At 48.6% G+C, this 23,188-nt stretch overlaps 1 long non-coding RNA gene across 1 annotated transcript; it reads right to left on the reverse strand.

Annotated features, from left to right (window-relative positions):
• Window positions 1-17,914: 17,914 nt before the first annotated feature.
• Window positions 17,915-19,010, reverse strand: LOC121133864. The gene is made up of 3 exons (XR_005870880.1): window positions 18,693-19,010; window positions 18,405-18,498; window positions 17,915-18,039 (listed from the first exon to the last, which is right to left on the reverse strand). It is a non-coding gene; the product is annotated as an uncharacterized LOC121133864 (long non-coding RNA).
• Window positions 19,011-23,188: the final 4,178 nt, after the last annotated feature.

A 23,188-nucleotide genomic window follows, 5' to 3' on the forward strand; every position in this document is an offset into this window, starting at 1 on the left:
GGAGGGTGAGAGAGGAATTGCCAAGGGGCTTGAAACCATTCAGTCAGAGCTTGAACCTAAACAGAACCGGGTGAAGGCAGAGACAAGTGAAGTTCTCATCCTCATCCCTGGGTACCACTGAAGCAGTTATGACAAAGCACTGATGACATCAGCATTCCATCATCAGGACTCATGTCTGAGAAGAGAAAACACTGTGGTGGCTATTTCACTTAAATGATGTCATTTATCAAATTCTCAAATTGGGACTTGAGGCAGGCTGACAAGTACCTTTACTGTGGTGACTATTGAAGGTCCAGTCCCCAAGGGCTGTGTGAATACAGAGGGAGAGATCTTACTTACGGGCAGATCCCCTAATGGCATGTGGGAGAGGGAGCGAGATCATAGGGTTTGGACGCAGGCAGGCAAAATCTGTGGTCCCCAGCCATGTGGCTGCATGGAGAGAAGATAGTCATTCTCAACTGAGCTAAGTCAACAACTTTTCTCAGATGCCACTGAGAGAGAGAGAGTGGAGATAAGAGATGGGACAAAGAATGAGTACCTATTATATAAAAAAGTATCTTTTCTCTGAGCTTATTTTCACATGTAACCAAAACCACCAGCTTTGGATGAAGTAGAAAGGTGTGTAATGGATGCAAAAGAAATGAGTCACAGAAATCTTGGGAGCACAGAAGTCAAAATGAAAGACTGTCATGACACATGAGAGTTGTGACAGACAGAGTCGTGGTGAACGGAAATGCTGATGTGTGGAAGACACGATGTTCACAAGTCAGGAAGCACAGAAGTCGTGCTGTTCAGGAGTCGTGTTAGTGGTCATGGTGCATAGCGCAGAAATCATAATACAACTAAGACATCACAAGGAACAATCATGATGAGGAGAAGACATGATGGCCCAAAGTCATGAGCCATGAAAATGTAGAATCCACGGTGCACAGTGCCATAGTGCACAGAAATTGTGATGCACAGAAAATGTAGAATCCATAGTGCACTGTCCATAGTGCACAGAAATTGTGATGCACAGAAAATGTAGAATCCATAGTGCACAGAAATTGTGATGCACAGAAATCCCAAGACACCTAATACACAATGAACAGAAGTCATGATTCATGGATATAGTAATGCATGGAAGTCAGGATGGACAAAAACCATGGTATATGGAAGTCATGATGGGCATAACTTATGGTGCATGCAAACATGAAGACATGGTAAACAGAACTCATGAAGCATGGACACCATGATGCAAAAATGCACAGAAGTCATTATACATAGATGCCATAGTGCATAATTCAAGAAAGTTGTGGTGCATGGAGATCATGGCACATGGAAGTTGTGATTGATACACAGGAGCTAGGATTCATAGAAGTCACAGTACATGGAAATCACAGGAGTTAACAGAAGTCATGGAGTGTGCACATCTTGACTCATAAAATCCATGCTGTTCGGAAGTCCTCATGTACCAAAGTCATGTCATACAGAAGTCATGGGAGTCCTGATGGAACTCATGATGCATGATCATGATCTACCTATCTCTTCCTGGGTCCCAGCCTCTGAGTCTCCCTGAACCTAACCATACCAAATGCTTAGCGCTTCTCAAGTACATGCCCGGAACCCTTTTACATCATAACTCTGCCTTCCTTCCTGTACCGCAAAGTCCCTGGCATTCCTCTTCCACTTCTGAATCTATCTGCTCTCAAGGTGAAGAAGCCCTTTCCTGATGCCTTGTCCTTCAGAAGTACCACAAACCTCCCACACAGCACCTAACAAAACAATAACAGCAATACTCCTCTCCCCTTGTCCTATCCTCCCACAAGACTACCACAGCCTTGAAAACAAGATGCAGACCTCAAACTCTGACAATGCATGCATGTATCTGCCATGAAGGAGTAGATCACAAAAGCATCGGATAAAATAAGTACAGGATGGGACAAGCGCTATTAACTGGCTTAGGAGACAGGGCCAGGCAGTGTGTCTAGTGCCTCGGTTTTTGTTTTTTTTTTATTTGTTTGGGTTTTTTTGTTTGTTTGTTTGTTTTTTGTAGAATCCCCCTTTTTTACTTGATAATCACTGTTCGCTTTGACTACAAAAGCTTTCTGGCGGCGGGCAGACACACCCTTTCTGGAGTCTCCAGGTTTTGTTCTAGGGAAACACTGCAGGAAAACAAAGACGCTTGAAAGACGGGAGATCGGAGGGCTTTGGAGACCAGAACTGCAAGATCAAAGAACTTTATAAAGCGTTTGAGGTGAGATGTATAAATGGAAACTAATTAATCTGAAGGAGGAGTTTGCTGTGATATTTGAGTTTGCATGAATACCATCTGCCGGGTACTCACAGAGGAGGGCCCATAAACAGAGAAGCCCAAGAAACCATCTTGGAAATAGGCATTTGCCTGTGACTGCTACACTCAGGGACACTTACAAGGCAGCATGTGTGGCTTATGATAATCTTGGCTCTATCTTTGCTTTTGTCTGGGAGAGAGACAACTAGAAAGGACCGATGGGTTGGGTAAAGCACCAGAGAGCTGGGTTCAAGTCCCAGGTGGTCATTTGCTTACAGGTCACCTGGAATGGGCTACTTAGCCTCTGTATCTCAGTCTCCCTCCATTCCGTCCACACAGGACCACTGAGAGATGATGAGGCCCAAGTGACAGCCCACTTAAGAGTTCAAAGGCTCTGTAAGCGTCAGCTGCTACTATATGGGTTGAGTTGACTCAGTCATTCAGAAAACACTGCTGAGAACGAAAGCCATGAGGCCATATTGTTCAAATTAACGCCTCTGGATCTGAACATGGACACTGTGCCACCCAGCCTTCACTGAACACTGACTGTGGAGTCCTAACAGTGCAGTTGGCAGGCAGCATCACCCACATATGTGTCTGCTTTACAAACTGGAAGGGACACAGAGAGCAGTGTGGAGGACAAGGCTTTGGAGGAGTTTCCCAGCCTGGAAGAATCACCCCTTGAGCGGCATGCGCAGTACGCTGAACACATTAGCTTACACAGGTGACACTGGAAATACAGGGAAGTCCCACAACATAGTGACACCAAAGAAACAAGGATGTCCCCATGTCATGGCTGCTGCTTGAGACACAGGGCTGCCTTCGTGACATAGTGACACTGAAGACACAATGTTCCCATGGCATAGATGACACTGGAAACACTGGACCTCCCCTACCCTGGCCTGATTGGACCCTGGTGACATCAGGACCCCCATCACTCTGCTGGCCCTCCCCATAGTGCTTTAGTGACTCAATGGGTTTTCATGGCTGGAATCTCCCTATCTGCCTTGACAGTCAGCTTGACTGGATCTGAAATCAGCTAAGAAACCAGTGTCTGGGTGGGCCTGTGAGGCATTGCCAGGAATAATTATCTGGTTAGGCATGAACTTTCGCCTGAGGCAGTGGTTCTCAACCTGTGGGCCATGACCCCTTTGAGTTTGTAAAATGACCTTTTCATATGGGGCACATATCAGATGTCCTGCATGTTGTGGTTTAAAAGAAAATGACTCCTGAAGGGAACGGCACTATTAGGAGGTGTGGCCTTGTTGAGGAAGTGTGTCACTGTGGGGGCGGGATTTGAGGTCTTTTTTCTTAAGCTTCACTCAGTGTGACAGTCAGTTGACCTCCTGATACCATCTGGTCAAGATGTAGCCAGCGCCATGTCTTCCTGCACCCTGGCATGCCTCCTGTCATGATGGTAATAGACTGAACATCTGAAACTGTAAGCCACCACCTCAATTAAATGTTTTCTTTGCAAGAGTTATCATGGTCATGGTGCCTCTTCATAGCAATAAAAAGCCCTAACTGAGACACTGCACATCAGATATTAACATTATGATTCATAACAGTAGCAAAATCACGGTTAGGAAGTAGCAATGAAAATAGTCTTATGGTTGGGAGTCACCACAACATGAGGAACTGTATTAAAGTGTCACAGCGTTAGGAAGGTTGAAAACTGTCCTAGAGAGAGGGGAACCTCCTGGCAAGTGACGACCCAGATACAGAGAAGTCTGAGAAGAAAGTCATGCTGCTCGCCCGTATGCCTTCATTAATTGATTATGAGTACGTCTACTTGCCTGCTCTCCTTTCTTTATTCCAATTCAAGCCCAGATTCTTCCACACACTAATACACACTGGAGACCATGGCTCTCCAAGGACCCTCCAGGTCTCCAGTGCCAGGCTGGGACCACTAAGCATCCAGCTTCAGACACTAAGAAGTGATGGGGCCTCTTAGCAACTTACATACACAAGACCATCACTGGACTATGCCTTTTATAATATATATTCATTCTCCGTGTTCTGTTCTTCTGGAGAACACTGACTAATAGACTGTCCAGGTTGCATCACAGTCTGTAGTGAGGCTTGTGTGTGTGTGTGTGTGTGTGTGTGTGTGTGTTTAAGAAAAACAATAAACAATAATAAATTTAAATTTCTCTGGTGATTGAGATGGAACTCAAGGCCTTGTGAATGATAGGCAGAGGCTTTACCTGAAAGTTGTGAAGAATTTCTGGACATATTCATATTCCAAATCATGCCAAGGGAGGAAAAAGGCAACCAGAGGTTACCAAACTCAGCAACACAGACTCTGGAAGCTATTGGAGGTGAGAGGTGCTTAAAGACTTCCACCTCTGGTAGGACTTAGGTTGCTGGACACCAGGGTATCTGGGTGGGAGGATCACCTGACCAGGGCACTGGGTGGTGCAACTGAAGCCTGCAGCAGTGGCAGGACTGAAACCACCTGGCCTGCTGCAAGTTTGTCTTCATCTCTTGTCAGCCCTACTCCTCCGCACACCACTGTGGTCTCACATTAAGAACACACGCAGCTCCTACAGGGCGCAGTCCTGGGGATGGGCACTGGAGTGTCCAGCAATGCTGAGGGCCGGTTCATTCATCGTCTATCGGCTAGGTCTGTCTGAATGTCCGCTATACACTGAGTTAGTGTCCACAAACCAAACGAATCAGCCCATCTTCTCATGCTCCAGTCGCCAAGGCTGAAACCTGCTACCAACCCACACTGCTCCCCTGGGCCTCTCCTCCATTACCAACATGATTGGTCCACACCATCTAGCCAGGCTACTTTCTAAATGTACTTCCACTCCGGCTTTGTACACTCACCACTGCCTGGTTCAGAAGCACTTCGCTCTCAAACCTCCCTGCCTGTACCCAGCTACTGTCTCAGCTAGACCATCTGCCTACTCTGGGATCTCTCCCTTCTACAGCTTTTCAGAAGACCCAAGTCCCACTCCATGTAGCCACTTTATATGGCTTACAAAACCACCCATAGAAGGATTTTTCCCCCAGAGTTTCGTCTCAGAACACATCTATCTTGGTAGTACCCATAGGTTCCCCCAGTCACTCGTAGCAAACACACCCATACCTGAACATTGTCCCTAGGCCTCTTCTTGTCTCCCTCGCTGACCACCTTTCCCTTGACTTCATCCTTTGCAGGGTTATCACCCCAGGAAGCGCCTCAAGTCTACTGACAAAGACTTTCCCCTTTCACTCATCACTTGCCCAGGACCCATCAGACTTCAGTGAGGGGTGAGGGTCGGGGCCCCCATTAGCACAGGTGCTGCCGCATACTCCACATCTAAACGTGAGAGCAAATTGCAAGCATCTGCTGAGGTTGGCTGAGACAGCCAGGAACAAACAAGAACTCAACGATAGGCAAGAATGAGAGCCATCGGTCAAACCCAGAAGCCTGCAGAGACAACCAAGGAACACCTCTGCAGAGCCTGCACCTGCCGCTGTGGTGCTCTAACAAAACCATGCCAGGTCCCGCAGCTGTTACTCATGTCTGGCCCCACCGGACTACACGCTCCTAAAGCCCGCTTTCCGTCTCTGCCTGCTTTAGTGGAGTAGCTCATATGGATGCGGTGAGCAGTCAAACATCTACGCCATTTTCTCAGAGCCACCCTTCCCCTCTGCAGCGCCGTGGAGACAGGAGTAGAACTGACTCATTCATCATCCGTCAGCCACGTTTGACTTGGGGGCTGCCCCCGGTCCATTAGCTGGCTCTGCACTCACACCACCTCTCCCCTGAGGTTATGGGATCGTGCAGTCCACAGCACCTTCAGCCCACCCTGTCTCCCACGAAGTCCGGCAGGTGTCCTGCTCATCGCTCAAGAGTGACAATCATGGTGACGTGAAGGTCTGATTACAGCTTCCCCTACATTCCACCCATGATTACATAATTAATATTAGAACACGGTTCACCCACCGATGAGCCATGTGCTACAATCCAAGACATAGCCACTTATGCCTCAATCTGTAGGACTCATTAGATTTGGTTACTCATAGAATCTGCTCAATTTTCAGTCATGCTGTCCTGCGGGGGGGGAGGGATCATCTGTAATAATTACACAGCTCACCTGCTCAGTGGAGAGATTTGCCACTTCTCTTTCTCAAAACCGCTTCACCTCCAGAGAGAGCTTTGAAGGTTGTGGCCCTCTCACAGGGACTCATAAGGCTTTCATAGTCTCATCTGTGGAGCGGTGTAGCCCAACACCTTACCACACCTGACCTTCCTCTTCTGCTGTGAGCTTTGATGGGGCGCTGCATGTAAAGCCTCACTCCAGAGAACATGAAACAGGTTACACAACTAAAGGATTAAGGGCCAATTTGGGGTAGAATCAATTAATAAATGAGTTAGGCATTCATGGATGGGTACGTGTGTGTGTGTGTGTGTGTGTGTGTGTGTGTGTGTGTGTGTGTGTGTGTGTGTGTACCTGCATGCACATGTGTGGATTCAGCAATCTAAAAGGAGATTGACCTGTTGTGAGTGCGTATGTGTGTTTGTATTTGTGTGTGTGTGTGCGTGTGTGTGGTGTGTGTGCCTGTGTGTACCTGCATGCACATGTGTGTTATAAGGTAATGCTTATAAAAAGCTTCAGTATGAAGTTTCAGGACTCAGCCTTCTAAAAGGAGACTGGCCTGGTGTGTATGTGTTATGACACAATACAAACTAGAAAGGAACTGACCCGCCTTTAGGAGTCTCCTTCCCACACACGTAGGAAGGCGTGTGAGTCTCCTGGTGCTCCAGGGGACAGAGTAGACAGCAGTGACAGCTTCTTCTCAACAAGGACATGTCGTCCATGTATTCATGTAAGCGTGCATGCATGTATCCACCCTACATTGCCTCTATGGCTCAGTGTGACATTGAGATTTTTCGGGACACTGCTCTGAAGAAAGGCTTGTAGGCAGATGGTGTCCTGGGCACCCAGCATAGGAGTACAGATAGACAACAAGGGTGGCGCACGCCCTTAGTCCCAGTGCTCAGGAGGTAGAGACAGGTAGATCTGTGACTTGAGTTCAATGCCAGCCTGGTCTACAGAGATATACAAGGAGTGAGTAAGGCCAAACACAGCTGAGAAGCCAGAAGGTTCTGTGGAGTGAGGAGCACTGTGGTTTCCCCAAAACAGAGGCATAAAAATTTCCACCTTTCCTCCCCCAGTAACTCCCAAAGGAATCTTTGGGGTTTGCGAGGTAGAGCCTTGATGACATTTAGTTTGCAGCAGGACATGAACAGCAGAGTCCTGGAGCCCTGTGGAGCGCTGTAGGAAAAGCTGCAGCCAGAGCTAGCAGTGGGAGAGAGAGATGCAGAGACTCTAGGTGCAGGGAGGCTCTGGGGGCGCAGGCGCTCTGTTCCACTGAGTTCCAGAAGCCATGGTTCTCAGACGCACTGGTCACCCTTGTCCCTTGTCTCCTTCTGTGACTTTGCTCTGCATCCCCGTCTAGTGACCTGCCCTGCCATGACTTCTACCCCACCTCCCCAGGGTTGTCGATGCCTGCATCTCCTAAGGCCGGTATGTGCTGGGAGAGCAATCTGTCTTATCAGGGATAGACAGTGGGACAATCTTTGCAATGCCTTCTTCAGGGCATGGAGATCTCTCTGGGATTCAGGGTCCAAACTCCCTTTCCTGAAGGCTAGAACCAGGAACATGATCTCTGTGTGTGCTTCCCTCATGTTAAGGAGGTGGTAAGTGTACTAGATGAATGTGAGACTTAAAAGAGAGACCTGGTCCCCAAGTTAGTGCTGTCAGCATCATCCTCATTCCTCACCTGCTTAGACAATAAACCAAAGAAAGCAGAGGAGAAACCAGCACAACGCCGAAGGCTTCCGGATGGCAACCTTCTTGTTCAAACCTCCCCCACATACGGCCTCCCCTGGGAAGTAACCTAACTCCCACCTTAAAGTCGTGATTTTTCTGCTCTGATTTGGAATGGCAGGTATCCAGGTCTGTGTACAGCATTATCTAAACACCCCTTCTAACTCTCATTTGCCTGCTTCTCTTCCAGTGCTGCAAGGCTTGCTCTGACCCTCTGTTGTGTCCCAGACACATGTTAAAACAGCAATAGTATCACTCTTCTTACTTTGGGTTTTCCATACCTTTTACCCAGGTGCCACACACATCAAAGGACGAGGAGGCAGAGGGGCAATGATTGGAAACAGCCTACTGCAGGGAGGTGACAGTATGGGGTGGGGATTTTCCTAATGAGCTTGATGAACTTTCTTTGTGGGAGGCACCTGAGGAGAAACCCTAAGCTGGCTAAGTCTTCTGGCGATAATTTCCCAAGTGGTGAGACCTCAGGCTCCAGAGTAAATACAGTCATATGCACTAACTCAGTTTGGGGACCACAAAGTTGCCAGAAGCCAAGATGAGTTCACCTACTGTCCCTGTCATTTCAATTACCTGGCAGGACATGCCCAAGTGAGTGGACTGCCCAGTTATGGGGACAAGGCAGCTTTCTCAAGGCCTCATTGTTTCAAAGTTTGCAGACACAGACCTCCATACTTCAGCTCCAGACCATAGTGGACTCCAATCAAAGTCTGTCCTAGGAGGACACATCCACAAAGTGCTCTGGAACAATTTCCCGGGCACAAGGAAACCTCTAGGGAGCTCCCTGCCATCACAGGGACAGGGAGGTGGCAGGGAAGGGGAGAATCCGACTCCCTGGCCATCTAAATAAGCCTTTCTGACCCACAGGCCCCAGGATACACCCATTTGGAGCACCTGGGGCAGATGGGCTTCAGGGGGACAGGCAAGCCCAGTCAAGAAATACAGGTGAGCACAATGACTTCCACATGGGTCCTGATGCTGCCAAGACCCGGAGGAGGGTACAAATCCATCAAAAACTGATACAATGTGTCTTTGTTAGGGTTTCTAATGCTGCGATCAAAAAGCAAGTTGGGGAGGGAAGGGTTTACTAGGCTCACACTTCCACATGATAGCCTATCACTGGAGGAAGTCAGGACTGGAACTCAATCAGAACAGGAACCTGGAGGTAGGAGCTGGTGCAGAGGCCATGGAGGAGTGCTGATTACTGACTTGCTTCACATGGCTTGCTCAGCCTGATTTTTTTTATAGAACCCAGGACCACTAGCCCAGGGATAGCACCACCCACCATGAGCTGGGCCCTCCCCCATTGATTAGTAATTGAGAAAATTCCTTACAACTGGATCTCATGGAGGTGTTTCCTCAACCAAGGCTCCTTCCTCTCTGATGACTCTAGCTTGTGCAAAGTTGACACACAAAACCAGCCAGTACAACATGTATTTTGTATTTCAGACTGGCCTCTAACTCACTATGTGGATAAGGTGATGCTGATCTAATCCTCCAATCTCTTCCTCCTAAGTGCTTGGCAGATGGACATGCACCACCACACCTGGTTTATATGGTGCTGGGGTTGGAACCCAGGACTTTATACACACCAGATGGGCCCTCTACCAAGTGGACCACATTCCTACTTCATATATGTATTTCTTTTTATTAAAAATCAGATGGGATCACAAGTGAAAAAGATAAAGTTTGCCTTCCCAGGACTGACATCAGAATAACGACATAAGAGGGGCAAGTACAGCATACAAGTAATTCCGCTCCAAGTTCCGGTGGCTAGGAAGCTTTGAAGACTGGGTATGGACAGTGATTACTGGTGACGATGCAGTGAGGACTGGGTATCCACAGTGAGGACTGAGCATCCACAGTGAGGACTGAGCATCCACAGTGAGGACTGAGCATCCACAGTGAGGACTGAGCATCCACAGTGAGGACTGAGCATCCACAGTGGGGACTGGGTATCTCCAGTGAGGACTGCGTTTGCACAGGAGACAGGCTCTGAGGACAGGCCCCTTCAGAGCAAGAGCCTTCACAAAGTCATCAGAGAGGCCCTATAAGAGCTGGGGAACAGGAGGAGACCCGGCTCTGTAAGTCAAGAGGTGACCCAAAGTTTCACCGGATGCAGAAAGCCTTAAGTGCTCTCAGCAGAGCATTCTCAGCAGTTACCTTGGTGCAATGAAAGCTGAAAATAGACAAGGGTTAAAAGAAAAAGGGGGTGTGAAATCTCCAGGACCCTTGCTGGAAGTAGGCAGACAAAGACACGGTGTGGGAATTTGTGTTTTCAGGCTACACATCTGCAAGACAGACAAGGAAGCATGTAGAGAAAGAAGTCACATGGACTGGAGGAGTGAAGGTCTGGGGAGCTGCGAATGCCCGAGAACTACGCACGGACCTTCAGTAGATGTGCAGGACCCTCACCAAGGCCTTGTGGTCCGTTGGCTGTGACCGGTTGCAAACAAAACCTACTCCGGTTGAGGTTCTGATCCTTGATGGGGTAGCCTTGGGCAGTGAGTCACCATGTGTGCTAGCTGGCCTCTGCTTGGCATGGCATAGCCACACAGAGACACTGCTCTGTTCAAATGATGCCAGCCAGCACCTAAACCTTGGGCCTTGGCAGCGGTGCTCAACACAAGGAGGGAAGGGAGGCAGAACTGAGGTTTCATGAATGGAAGTGATTCGTGCGTTACCCTCGCCCCAAACCCCCACCAGTGACAGTTTATTGTGATGAAAAGACAAAGCAGCTTTTGTAAAAAGCAGGAAGTGTGTGAGAAATAAAGAAGTGTGTGTGTGGGGGGGGTGTAGAGGAAAAAACAAACGCCAATAGAACTAAGAATCCAATATGTTAAAAAAAAGTACCCTGATACAATGGGTAATAACTGACTAATTACACTAATGACATTGAGAGGACTGTCTATGGGGGTGGAGGGGACTCAAAATGCAGTTTTAATTTATTTCATACTAAAAGATTAAAATTTAATTAATAAAATATTTAAATTAAGCAAAATAAAACCCTATGAAACACAGACCGTTTCCATGCATTTGCTAGACAGCCCAAAGTACAGAGTAAGGTTCTGGGTTGGACACATTTAGTTTAACGGAAGGCATTTTGAATATGATATCAAACAAGCTACTCAGTCCCTTTAGACTTCAAATTTCTGATCTGTGGAAAGAAGAGGGGAAAGGCCCTGAAGACTAAATTAAGTACTGCATCTGCAGCATTTAGTATAGATCCAGCCTAGTGTACGATAAGTGCCCACTTTGTGTTGGCTACTTACATTGCCATGTTGTTTATAGTGTATAAATACTTGCTGCAATAGTGAGCAGACACTTCTCGATAAAGCATTCCATCTCTGAATGCCCAGGAATTATAATCACCTATGTTCTTACTCACTGTGCACCCCAATTCCATTTCAGAGTCAGATGAAAATCCTGAAGGCCCCTGCTGAGGCAGAGGGTTAGTGAGAGGGTCTTTGTGCTGGCCGTGAATAGCAGAAATGCTGGTCTTCCACGAACATGGAAGATGTGATGTCCCTGGGTTTCCCTAAGTCAGGTCATAGGACTGAGAGGAGCCCAGGCTAGTGAAGGACTCCTATTCCCCTGCTCTGTGACTGACAGGCAACAGGGAGAGAAGTTTCCATGACAACACAGCATGTAGGAATTGTGGTCTCCTCTGTAACTGCGGACTAAATTAGGTAACCCACTCAGAGACAGAACTTGGTTCATGCCAGAGCCCAGGTTTAAGACATGACACTGGTCTTGTAGGGAAACGGGGACAGCCAAAGAAACACACCCTGAGCAGAACCAAAGAAACACACTTTGGCCCGGCAACCAGAGCCTAAACCTATGCAGAAAACTAACCAATCCCTGAGCAGGAGATTTAGCCATCCTAAACTCAGGGATTGAAATCTGACCAATTCCCCACCCTGGAAAAACTCTGCCTCCTAAGAATCCCTGTATAAACCCTATACCTGTTCAGCTTCTGGCTGTTCAGGCTGCCCGGCTCTCCTCTGCCACCCTGGTAGAGGGCAGCCACTCTCCTAGATTCTTCCCTCCCAATAAATTTCTTGAATGAGGTTTGGGTGAGAACTTTCACCAGAGCAGAGACCATCCTGGGCAGAGCAGAGCAGGCCTGTAACACTTTTCCCTGGTGAAACCTTCCCTGGCTAAACAGAGTTCTTATACTCTGCTCTCTGGAGGACTGGAGCCAAACTGTAACAACTTCACTGGGGAGACCTTCTCCTTCTGGAGCAGGACTGATACACTGGGGAAGCCTCTCCCTGAAGCAGGGCTGTAAGCTGCTATGCTTTCTGTAACCTGTGGTATTCTTCGGCTCCCGATTGCCAGAATAGCTTTCTATCTGAGCTGTAACACTCAGTATTCTTTGGCTCCCAAGTACCAGAATCCATCCCTGTCCATCCCATCTGATCCTTCGGAATGCTTACAGGCCTAACATTCTGTGGAAACCTCTTTGGTTAGACACACTTACCCCTTAGAGTCTCAAGATAACGCCGTGGGCAGTGACAAGCAGCCAGCCAGGTGGCTCCAGAACAGAGACTGGACTACAGCAGAACAGAGACTGGACTACAGCAGAACAGAGACTGGACTACAGCAGAACAGAGACTGGACTACAGCAGAACAGAGACTGGACTACAGCAGAACAGAGACTGGACTACAGCAGAACAGAGACTGGACTACAGCAGAACAGAGACTGGACTACAGCAGAACAGAGACTGGACTACAGCAGAACAGAGACTGGACTACAGCAGAACAGAGACTGGACTACAGCAGAACAGAGACTGGACTACAGCAGAACAGAGACTGGACTACAGCAGAACAGAGACTGGACTACAGCAGAACAGAGACTGGACTACAGCAGAACAGAGACTGGACTACAGCAGAACAGAGACTGGACTACAGCAGAACAGAGACTGGACTACAGCAGAACAGAGACTGGACTACAGCAGAACAGAGACTGGACTACAGCAGAACAGAGACTGGACTACAGCAGAACAGAGACTGGACTACAGCAGAACAGAGACTGGACTACAGCAGAACAGAGACTGGACTACAGCAGAACAGAGACTGGACTACAGCAGAACAGAGACTGGACTACAGCAGAACAGAGACTGGACTACAGCAGAACAGAGACTGGACTACAGCAGAACAGAGACTGGACTACAGCAGAACAGAGACTGGACTACAGCAGAACAGAGACTGGACTACAGCAGAACAGAGACTGGACTACAGCAGAACAGAGACTGGACTACAGCAGAACAGAGACTGGACTACAGCAGAACAGAGACTGGACTACAGCAGAACAGAGACTGGACTACAGCAGAACAGAGACTGGACTACAGCAGAACAGAGACTGGACTACAGCAGAACAGAGACTGGACTACAGCAGAACAGAGACTGGACTACAGCAGAACAGAGACTGGACTACAGCAGAACAGAGACTGGACTACAGCAGAACAGAGACTGGACTACAGCAGAACAGAGACTGGACTACAGCAGAACAGAGACTGGACTACAGCAGAACAGAGACTGGACTACAGCAGAACAGAGACTGGACTACAGCAGAACAGAGACTGGACTACAGCAGAACAGAGACTGGACTACAGCAGAACAGAGACTGGACTACAGCAGAACAGAGACTGGACTACAGCAGAACAGAGACTGGACTACAGCAGAACAGAGACTGGACTACAGCAGAACAGAGACTGGACTACAGCAGAACAGAGACTGGACTACAGAAGATGCCCAAGTAAACGCTGTGCTGATCTTTGAGGGGTGAAAAGCCAGTGTGGGACTTGAGTAAAGCAGGAAGCCTAGGATTGGATGGCCAGAGAAGGCTTCCTCCTAAAAGAGCAATTCTTTTAGAGGAAGTTCTACTTCTTGTTGTTTAAAGCGACCAAAATCACGTAGGAAAGCTCACATGAATACCGGTACCAACGAATGGGGTTCAGCTGCTGAACAGCACCATGTTCCCGAGAGGAACAACTTGACCTTGATGGCCTAGGTGAAGTCCTGCTGTCTCTATCATAGATGCTCAACATCTAGGAGGAAAGGCAAGGATTGTGAGTGACTAAGACGCTCGTCCCTGGATACCTAGACCCTGAATACAGAATCAAGGGCCTGTGTGTTAGCTATCTGTCAGGGTTGGAGGGGAGTGCACAGCCCTCAAGTCCTGCACCAGAAGCTCTTAACCATGCAGTTGGAGCAGCTCCCCTGGCTTCGTTGCTGCTACTCTGACCCTGAACTTAGAGAGATGAGGCTCAGCATTTTAAGGAAAGGAATTACCGTTAACCTTCAGACCTACAGCAGAGCTGTCAAAGCCAGAGTCCTCTCTCTCTCCCTAAGATAGAATACAACTCCACCCCCAGGAGCAGAGTAGAGCCGGAAGCCCCAGGGAGGCAGCTGAGCAGGCTCCTGCCTCTGCCCCAGACAATGACCCAGGCAGTTAATCTGTTTTCCAAACTCCATTTGTGGGAGTTCCAGTGAGCAATTGTGTTTCTATCGAGGTGACTCATCAGCCTCCTGCCCAGCGATAGTGCCCCGGTTTCCATGTGCCTCTCTCTGCAGACCAGCACTGCCCATGCAATCTCCCCTGCAGGATTGACCTTATTTAGGAGATAGAATCTTGTAACCTAAGTAACGGGAGGGCGGCCTATCTGAACGTGACAGATAACATATTTTCTGCCAGCTACACCATGAACCAGTTTCCCCATCTCATTTTTTTTTTAGATCAAAAATAAATTAGGAAATGGAAGGTCTCAGGAGATTTTGCTTTAAGTGGTGTCTGGGTTCCCCTCAGGGGTGGCAAAGTGCTCTGTTGGGTGCCTTGAACATGAGAGGGGCTCTTAAGCAGCACCCAGTAGGCCCTCAGGACGCTGATCCAGTTCTAGAAAACGTGATTCTTTCAGCAGGGCCTCCCTGTAAGTTTTGCATCTAAGAGCACAGCCCTCTGCTGCCATTGGAGACAGGCCCTCAGGTTTGTAGCCATCTGAGGAAAACAGCCAGCAGCTCCCTCAAGATCAAACCATCACCTCATAATGACAGTGTCTTCCAGAGACTGTTCTGGGAACAACCGCTGGTGGCGTCATTGGGTCTGTCACCAAGTCATCACCAATGCAGAGGAGTACAAAGCCCTCTTTGGAGCAATAACAAGGAGCCTGCGGTCTGTACTCAACCTTCCACAAGCTGACCTTGAGCCTGGTGTCAACTGTGACTGTGACTCTGCCCAGCCCTCAGGAAAAGGACGTGTGTGGGAACTGGGGATGATGGTTGCTTTACAGAAGGCACATTGGTTGGCTCCTCATTCCCAGCCAGGGGAGAGGGTTTGTTTTATGGCGTGTGTACTCACTTGGTGGGAGGAAAATAGAGTGTTTCTCCCAGAGCATCGCTGGCAGGAGCTTGAGGCCCGCAGCTTGGCACCCAGAGGCCCTTCCTGACGTAGCCACCTTCTCACACCAGCCAGATTCCTCCAGATGCTTAAGCCAGACCCCATCTCTACCCTGCAGAAGATGCAGCAGCCAACTGGGTCACCGCGAGCTTCTCCGTCTCTTCTCTCACTTAGAGCAAATGTGGCACATTCTGGTATTTCTAGACAGGCCCACAGCTATGTGACGACTTCAGCCACAAAGCAAGACTGGAGGTGGTGGGACTTCCTACCCCTAACACTCGAAGCATTCAACTCAAGCCTCTGGCTGTACCTGCTATTGCAGTTACCTGAGCCTCGCTACATTTGTATCTTTTCTAACCCTCCTGGTCCCTTCTAATCTCTGCGTGTTTAGCCAACCAAGCAGAATGCTCTGCTCCCCCTCCTCGTTGTTTTCTTTTCAGAAAGCAGTGTGGTTGGCTCAGCCTTAAGAGTCAGCCTGAATCTTTCTGATGAGGTTACGTCCCTTTTCATGCAGGTCATCACCTGGCTGTCCCCCACCCCCAGATCCTTCATTTGACTCTTTTACACTGCTGCCGGCTATATGACTCTGTTTCACCAAGCCATGTGCTTCTGAGGGTCCTCCTGGAGCACAAAGGAGCCCTCTGCCTCCAGTCCCTGCCCTGTGGCCAGGCATGCCCTCAGCACACGGCAGCTGTAGGGTATATGGCAAGGATCACTGCAGACCACAGAGGCACCGCATTGGGAAATTCAAGTTGAGAATCCAACAGTCATCACAGGCTTCTATTAGAAGGCCTGTGTGTGCCAGAGGGGCAATTGGAAACCCGGAAAGAGACGTCTGAGGTTCATTTCAGGATTCATGAGCTGGAAGGTCGCTGCAGAGACCTGACAGCAGAGACACATGCTCATTCCCTGCAGGGCTTCCTACAGGAAATGCACAAACCATGAGCTGTGCTGGGACCCAGCAAGGCATCTGACTTTTAGAGGCTGAGGCTCTATGCCAGCCTGGCTCCATATCTAAAGCCTTCTGCTTGCGGTCGTTTTTAATTGGGCCTGTGAGTGGCTATTTATCAACATCAGCAATGGGCTGAGCCCTGCTCTTTACTCAAGGAAATGGAGCAGAGAAAAGCGCCATCCCTCCATCCATGAGGTCTGTGAGCACAGGGCTGTCTGATAAATCAAGATGGCTCCGGGCAAGGGGAGCTCTGTGTGAAAATGCACTTGCCAGGGAGCCATCCCCAGGACAAGAGCTCCCTCACCATTCCCCAGAGGGTGTGAACCCGGTATTCTTCAAGTCTGTCCCTGATATTCTTAACAAGACTTCTGGAAGAAGGTTGAATTTTAAGACATCAGCAAGCTTTGTCAAAGAGTCCTGACTTGAAGACCATGCTGGCTGTCAACTGTGTAGAGGGAGCGGGCTTTAGATAATATACAGGATGCAATGCAAAAGGGAGTCGCTCTTTCTTAAAGCAGCCATTACCATTGCAGGGGGGCTTGGCATGCTTCTGGCCATTAGTCATTGCTTTGTCTAAGTCTTATCTATGGGTCTGTACAATGACTGGGGGAGTACCTGCTTTGTCCTATTTTGTACATCGTGGACCCATACCAGCTTAGGCAGACCTGTCCTTTCCTCAAGGTCACACAATTGCTAATGAGGAGAGGTTGAATTATCCTTAGCTCTCTTAGGAGGCTCCAGTTCTGCCGGGTTCTGCCGTACTCTGGTGAGCATGTACTTAACTCCTCTCTGTCTCCCTCTCCCTCTCCACCTATCTGAGAACTGCCACGCCCATCCCCTGTGTTGGTGAGGAACACAGGAGTACGAGGTAAGCAGCGGGGAACTAGCATCTACCGACCCGCTTGCAGCCCCCGAAGCCATCCTGAGCATGATGCCCAGGGCTCTGTCTTCTCATTCCCCATTGAGACCTGCAGGTCAAAAGGCCCCTGCAGAGCCACACTTGGGGACAGAGTGCACTGCCTTTAGGAGCGTTCACTGGTCCTGGCAACAGAACACATGCTGTGTCCTCATAGAGAAGCGGTGGAAATTTCCTAGGAATACCAGGGCAGCATGGCAATGTGACTGCTGAAATCACCTGCCAGCATGTGATGATCACAGGACTCCAAACCGGTAAGGTTGGGGCTCTTCAACCATCAAGATGGCCACCCCGGCATCGTTCAAAGCAAGGGCAGTGGCTGTACAGTGGTCAGGAGACCCGGAGGCAGCAGGTCACAGTGCACTCCTCTGCCCTCTGCCCTCCGCCCTCTGCCCTGCTAGACAAGGACTCCGGAGAACATGATCGACATGAGACAACAGGGCCTTCTGGGTATGACCAAGAGGTTACTCCTTTCTCATCTGCCCTACAGCATCCATTAAAAACCCAGTGCTCCGTTGTTTTACATTTTGTCTGTTTTTAAAGTTATTTATTGGTCTTGAAACAGGGTCTCACTCTATGGCACAGGCTGGTCTTGAATTCGTAGTATTCCTCCTGTTTCAACTTCCCGGATGGAAGGACTATATAGGCACACCAGCACACCTAGCTTCCACCGTTCGTTTTAAAACAGAATAATTTGTAAGCATATGACTGTTGTCTTCCTAGATCCCCACAAAACACTCACTACTCATCCAGTCTGAGTTCTGCCTTCAAACCTTGAGACAAAGCCCCGAGATCTCCTCTATGGCCATGGGCACCACTTAAAGTTTCTGACATGGCCCATCAAAACCAGACCTTCAGAGGGAGAAAGAGGAGGAGGACCACCCAATACCAGTCTCCCTCCAAACAAGAAAGGGTTCTGACTTGTCATTCCATCCTAAGTTTGGCTGTAATTTCCCATGGTATGACTTGAGCAGACATAGCTAGGTGCCCTCGGGCTTAAGTCTGATTAAGACTTTTCCACACACCTTCATGAAGAGGACCTTCAGACATGGGAACTGCCAGAGACCCACGCGACCACTCCATCCTTGTTTATAAGTCTCTGGTGTCTGCTGAACTCCCCTATGAGAGACCAAGAACAGACAGGGTGGACAGAAAGCACTGAGTCTGGAGCCATTGAGCTTATGACTCATTGGCACATGTGGTGTCTGACTTCCTGAAAGCGCAGCATGAGCACCTGCCAGGAATAGACCCTATAACAGCTGGAATAAATACTTAGTTCTTATGTGCTAATAAATAAGAAATAAGAGAAGTACCTTCAAGCAGGAACAAGGCTACCTTCATCTGAGAGTCCTGCCAGGTCCTGCCTATCAAACCAACCAGACCTGTCACCTGATGGGGGATGTCCTTCTGTATGTATGTTTCTCTTACTGGTTGTTGGATAAAACACTGTTTGGTCTCTGACCATTGAGGCAGGAAGATAAGTGGGACTAGGAGACGAGGAGAATTTTGGGAAAGGTAGTCAGGAGAGCCTGTCAGAAACAGTTGCCATGTAGATCACAATGGAGTAGCAGGTCCAGGCATTCTCTGGTAAGCCAAGCCCATGTGGGAATACATAGATTAATAGAAATGGGTTAATAATTAAGACAGAGCTAGCCAATATGAAGGCCTAGTCATCAGCCAACAGCTTAATAATTAATATAAGTCTTTGTGTGCTTATTTGGGGACTGAAAGGCAGCGGGACCTAGTGGGACAAGAATCTCGGCAATAGTCACCTGCCAGACTTGGTTCACAAAGGGAAACTGTAAACAGATACACATATGTTCAGCAGCCGCCTGACCCTTACTCACTTCTGGGTGACTGTTACTCTAAATCCACCTCAACACACCCCTTGACTCATAGCCTTGAATTCTACCCACCAAGTATAAGGCCCTTGGGCCTCAGCGCGTGGACCTGGCCACCAGGGATCAAACTTTCTCATGCTCATCCCCCCGGTCCATTTCTTGGGAAATCTCCTGCTACCCCACAGTTTCCAGGACCCCATAGTGAGTGAGTAATCCATAGGGAGTCAGCCACATACAGAGAAAGCACCACCATAGATTTGGGGATCACAATGGAGCAGCAAGAAGAGAGAAACACAGACCGCAGGGTTGCTGAGGGAGAGGGGTTGGGTCAGGCAAATGACATTCAGTTCAGCGCAAAGCCAGCTCCTGGGGAAATCAACGTGCAGAGTGTGATAGCATATGCTGGCAGTGGAGCCTCCTACATGACCACGGTCCACACACCAATGATGAGTACACAGAATGGGTGGCATTGAACTAAACTGTTTGTTTCTAATAACAACCTGCTTAGAGCAGCTCATTCAGGGTTATCTGGTGCAAGCATCTGTTCAGAGATTCATGATGATGGCTCCAGTTCTATGTGCATCTCGGGTCTTCTGGGGGCTTCTCCATGGTCTGCTTTGGGGTGAGCACTAAGGTTATCAGGTCTGAGTAGGGCAATGTTCAGGAGAGAGTGGTTTCTGGTCCTTATGGAGGCATTTGTCTGCCACTCCGCTCCTTCTTGCTCACCCCTTAACGTCACAGTGTCATATGGACAATGTTCTCCATGCCCCTTTGGCCAGAATCAAGCTGGCTCCTCACTGGTGATTTTCCTCTGACAGATCTAGGTTGTAAGACTGTCCTGGTACTGTGGCTCTTCTAAATGGGCTCCAGGCTCCTGCCTACCAAATGGCAGTGGCATTTCCAGATCTTGAAAACCAAGTATGTCTCTAGAATTTGCCATGTTCTGTGTAGGAACTGCCCTGACTGCCAGGGTTTGTGTGATCTTGGAGCCTATCAGCAGGAGGATGTTGGACAGGAGGTTTCCATCCTCTCAGTTTCAGAATCCCAGGGACTAGTTGTACCAGAAATCTGCTGACCTCTGCAGGAGAGAGAGAGAGAGAGAGAGAGAAAGAGAGAGAGAGAGAGAGAGAGAGAGAGAGAGGGGGGGGGGTGGCGGCTGGAGAGATGCCACAGAAATTAAGAGTGCTTACCGTTCTTCCAGAAGACCCATATTTGGGTCCCAGCAGTCATACAATGACTAACAACCATCTGTAACTCTGGTCCCAGAGGATCTGATGTCCTCTTCTGGTGTGTGCATGCAGTGCACATGTGCTCATGCAGACGCACATGCATGAACCCATGAAAGTAAACTGCTACATAAATAGACAGACAGGCAGATGATAGATAGATAGATAGATAGATAGATAGATAGATAGATAGATAGATAGGTTATAGATAGATGATGATGATGAAGATGGATTGATGATGATGATGAAGAAGATAGATAGTATATAGATAGATAGTAGATAGATGATAGATAAATAATGATGATAGATGATTGATAGATAGATAGTTAGATAATTATAATAATGATGATTATGATAGATGATAGAGAGATAATGATGATAATGATTTTATGATATATAGAAAATGATGATAATGATGATTATGATAGATGATAGATAGATAATGATGATTATGATAAATGATTGATAGACAGACAGACAGACAGATAATAGGATGAATAAAAGAACTGGCCCCACAAACAAGCATCACCCACCAGTGGGGTAGGGCTGTAGGGGATTGTGAGGCAGGGGCGGCCCAGACCTAGGAATCAGGAGGTAGGATGGAGAGCCTCTTCCATATGTAGCTATAGAATAGGCGGGGCTGTACTGGGAGGGGAGTCCAGTCCCAGGATTAATCAGAGAGCAACTCAACAAAGTTCTAAAGGACATTGGCCTTTTCTCCATCCCTGGCTCCTGATCAGCCCTCATGTGCAACCCCACCACCACCTCCTCCTGGAGTAGCAAAGCCACAACAGTGTATCCATGGCAGCACTAGAATAAAATGACAACAAGTGGATGTCTTCTCTGGTTTTCGGGGCAGCCATTTCATGCATCCCCAGAACCAAATCTAGCTGGCTCCTCTTAGCTGAACCATGCTACAAATGCATGCTGGGTACACTCCGGGCACAGGGGAAGGAGTTACTGCACCTGACCTAAAACATAATGACTCCCTAGAGCCCAGCTTCCACAGAGGAGGATTTGACTCCACACCTGAGCTTTTTAGGGTTCCATGAGCAAAGGAAGGTCAGACTTGGATCTCTGTCTCAGAAAGAAAAGTCTTCCAGCACTGAGACCCAGCACTTGGACATTCCCAGACTACACAGGGAGCCCCGTTCCCAGTGGGAGAGTGCCTCCACACACTCAAGTTCACACACATGGGATGGTCAGAGCCTCCACCGAGGGTGCGCACACACGAGCTGCCGTGGGTGTGGCACAGGGAACCAGCATGCTCAGAGGCTCAGGGAGCCTCCAGAGGTGCCCTTCTCTATTGGTGACCGGCAGTCTCTATTGGTGACCGGCAGTCTCTATTGGTGACCGGCAGTCTCTATTGGTAACCGGCAGTCTCTATTGGTGACCGGCAGTTTGCCTGTCATTCCAAGCATTGGAAATGTGTGGCTGCATCACACGCTGATTGAACTGCAAATAAGAGCTGATTTTGGATGAAAACCATCTTACTTTTTAAGAAGAAGAAATGCTATTCATTTGGATAATGAGCCTTAGATCAGAATTCTTGGTAAATATTTAGATTGAGTACCTGGGGGAAGGAAGAGGTCAAATTGGTCATAATTAATCATGCATAACTCATTGCTTAATAATGTACATCCCACTAGAGAGCCACTGGGTGAAGGACCCTACAGGGCCCCAGACACTAAGCCAAGTTCACTGGAATAAGGCAGCATCCACTCTCGTTCAGTGTAGGCACTCTCTCAGGAGCCCTCCCCCTCCTCAGAGGGGCCAGTTACAGTCAGGGGTAGACTACAGTTCATTCTAAGACCTGGCACAGCTCAAAGCTTAAAGGGGGTCAAAGGGTCAGCATTGTAGTTGCCAGAAAGTCTCCTGCAGTCCTCGAGTCCTTGGGAGGGCCACTCCAATGCAGGACCTAAGAACCTCTTCCTCTCCGGGAGGAAGCACAGGTTGGCATCATGGCAGGACACTGCCATCCTTTAGAGAGAAAGGTCTAATTCACTAAGTGTGTGAGTGTTGATTCCCAAAGGAAATGCAACCAGTGGCAGATGGGAAGGACACTGCAGTCACCCACATGCACAAAAGAGAACGGGAACCGTCAGGCCGTGAGCCCCAGGGAGAAAGGAACACAGTCCTGTCTCCATAAAGAGGATTTGTGCTAGGGGTTCCTACACAACGGTGGCTTCTGCTTCCGGAGATGGTGGGAGAGTAGTTTTGGGAACTGCAGTCCTGAGCCTGAAGGATACCCACATGCAATGCCTTCACGCCACCTTGTCTTGTTCCTTATGCCCTTTGCTTCCTGAGTCCTCTCCAACTCTGCCGCACATACCCCCGCAGCCTCCTTTAGGTTATCTCCAGGCTCCAGCATCTTGAAACAGATGAGCCTCTGGGGAGATTCCACATTCAAACCCCAGTGAGGGCTGGGAGAACCCACAGGGAGTAAAGCGCCTGCTATATAAATGTGAGGACTAGAAGTTCCGATTCCCAAAACCTATGTAAATGTCAGGAGGGATGACTCACCTACAATGTCAGTGTTTGGAAAGCAGAGACAGGGATCCCCATAGCGAGCTAGCTAGCTAAGACTAGCCAAAATGGCCAGCTCTGAGTTCAGCTGAGAGATGTAAGATAAAGGGACGAAAGACCTGATATCAACGTGTAGTCTCTACATGCATACATACACACACGCACACATGCACACACATACACACATGGACATGTGAACCTGGATATGGACATACA

The sequence above is a fragment of the Mesocricetus auratus genome, unplaced genomic scaffold (genome assembly GCF_017639785.1).
Source record: "Mesocricetus auratus isolate SY011 unplaced genomic scaffold, BCM_Maur_2.0 Super-Scaffold_100024, whole genome shotgun sequence".
In the NCBI taxonomy this organism is placed as follows: Eukaryota; Metazoa; Chordata; class Mammalia; order Rodentia; family Cricetidae; genus Mesocricetus; species Mesocricetus auratus.